General features: G+C 34.9%; 1 pseudogene; it reads left to right on the forward strand.

Moving 5' to 3' along the window:
* Positions 1-1821, forward strand: part of LOC135202886 (SCAN domain-containing protein 3-like) — a 6257-nt pseudogene extending 4436 nt beyond the window's left edge.
* Positions 1822-2481: the final 660 nt, after the last annotated feature.

Consider the following 2481-nt stretch of genomic DNA (forward strand, 5'->3'; position numbering starts at 1 on the left):
CTCTTTTGTTAATGGCAGTTTTTCCATTTATAAGTAAGGTTTAGTAGCGTAATGCCTTGTTACTATCACCAACAATTGTTGTCAACTTGTAAATAGGAGTGAAGGTGTGAAGTGAAACATACGGTACTCATGATAATTCTCTCGACAAATACGTAGATTAGTTACGGAATTCTTTTCATTCTTTACAACAGTTCTTGGCGAATATCGAATAATCCTCATGGCTTCAGTGATGGAAGTAAAAGAAAATTTCGAGGTAAGGTTACGGACCATCATTGAAGGAAAAGGGAAGAACACAAGACTGTTCTCTCTTGAAAAGTGAAAGATATTATATCAAGGTTATCAAAGGATCTAGAAAGTGATGCTATCACCACTATTGATTATAGCTATCTTTCAAGATATGAGATTCTTAAGGTTGGTGAAACGGAATGTTTGATAAAGAAAAGAACAGATGGGGAAGAACATTATAAATACGTAGCAGCGTTTGAGGAAGTGTATGTGCAATAGAAAAGGCACATAAAGATGTTGGTCATGGTGGCGAGAAGAAAACTTTATTTGAAGTTAAAAAGAAATGGTCTAACATAACTATGAAATTTTGTAACCTGTTTATTAACTTTTGTGTGAGTGTCATTTAAAAAAAGAGTCGGAAGCAACCAAAAGGGCTTGTCGTGAAACCAATTAGAAGCCACTCATTTTTATCGAGGTGCCAAATTGATCTAATAAGTTTTCAGTCACTTCCTGACGGGGATTATAAATACATCCTAACTTACGTTAATCATTTTACCAAATTTTGTGTGTTAAGCCCCCTTAAATCTAAAAAAGCAGAAGAGGTAGCTCAGACACTTCTACTCGTGTTTTTAACATTCGGTGCTCCAGCAGTACTGCAAAGTGACAACGGTAGGGAATTTGTGAATTCTGTGATATCCGAATTATCTTTGGCCACAATTGCAGCTAGTGACAGGTCGGCCAAGGCATCCCCAAAGCCAAGGAGCAGTGGAGCGACTCAATGGTGTAATCCAGGATAAATTGAAGATATGGCTGCGAGAGAATAATTCCAAGAAATGGAGTATTGGCTTAAAATTTGTTCAGTGGCAAGTAAATATCTCGAAGCATGAGATAACGAAACATACACCATTTAAGACCACCTTTGGAGAAGAACCGTTAGTTTGTCTTTCTTCAACAAATCTTCCTGAATCAGTTTTGGATGGCATATGCTACGAAGAAGATCTTGACAAAGTAAATATTAAATAATCTATTAAAAAAGATAAACTGATAATGCACTTTGAAACTGAATTTTTCATACACTATTCTAATGGAGTGCACTTAATCTTCCTTCTCATTTCTCCAAAAATCATAAGTTGAAAAACCTAATTTACTGTGTTAACAAGTCTTTACATATTTTGTAATTTTCCATTTCCTAAAGCTTCAGGTTTTAGAAAGCATAGTAATACTGAAATTCTTTAAGTCATATGCCTAGTTACAATCAGAAAAGTATGATATGGGCTAACGACCTATTATTTTCAGTTATTCAGCGAGGACGGTAATTATGGCGGAAGGGAAGACGATGAAAGTAGGAAAACAGAACAGCAACTTGAAGATGAAGAGGTTCCAGAGCAACCTGAAAGTAAAAAGGGTTTGAAGTGTATTGAAGAAAGGGTTAATGCCATCGAAGCTATACGGGAAAATGTCGACATTAGTCAGGCTCAATCCGCATCAAAGATGATCCATAGGGGTATGAGGATGCAGGAATCACTGCAGGTAGAAGACAACGCTACTCTAAGAATTCCAGACGTTGATCTGGGTCCTTCAGACCCTAAAAACTAGTAGTTGTGCTGTCCAAGGAAAATGACATGTATCGTTTAGAGTGCAAAGAAGGCACCTTAAATTCTTGCTTTACTAGAGCTGATTTAGATAAAATTGGTGAAAAACAACTTAAAGTGGCTGATGTACCAGACATCCACGTTACTCTCAGAGCTGCGGTAACTCGATCCACTGGTGGCCAAGGTTACCAGAAATGTAACTGCAAATTAGATTGTATTTCTCTAAGATGTAGCTGTAGTAGAAAGAAAATGAAGTGTAACTCTAGGTGCCATCCTAGTAACAGCTGTAAGAATGTTTAGTTTTCATTTTGTTTCTTTATATAAAATAGATATAGATTAGTTAATTTTTATTGTCGGTGAATTAATTGCAAATTATTTGGTGAAGGTTGATAAGTCAGTATTCTAAATAATATTGTTTATATTTAGCATAAAAATAAAATTTTATTATCTGTGTTTTCAGTGTTTATTTGAATTTCCAAATTAATTTCTTATGAAGAAAAAAACGGATATTATAATAGAATTAAAAATAGATGATGGCTGTTATAAAATGAGTGTATTTACAGTAAACATTCTTAAACTGTTATTAACTAGAGAGTCATTATGTTCTACATTAGTTTGCTTAGAGCTTAGAATGGACCTTCCAGCTGTCAAAATTGAATACTGG

The sequence above is a fragment of the Macrobrachium nipponense genome, chromosome 33 (genome assembly GCF_015104395.2).
Source record: "Macrobrachium nipponense isolate FS-2020 chromosome 33, ASM1510439v2, whole genome shotgun sequence".
In the NCBI taxonomy this organism is placed as follows: domain Eukaryota; kingdom Metazoa; phylum Arthropoda; class Malacostraca; order Decapoda; family Palaemonidae; genus Macrobrachium; species Macrobrachium nipponense.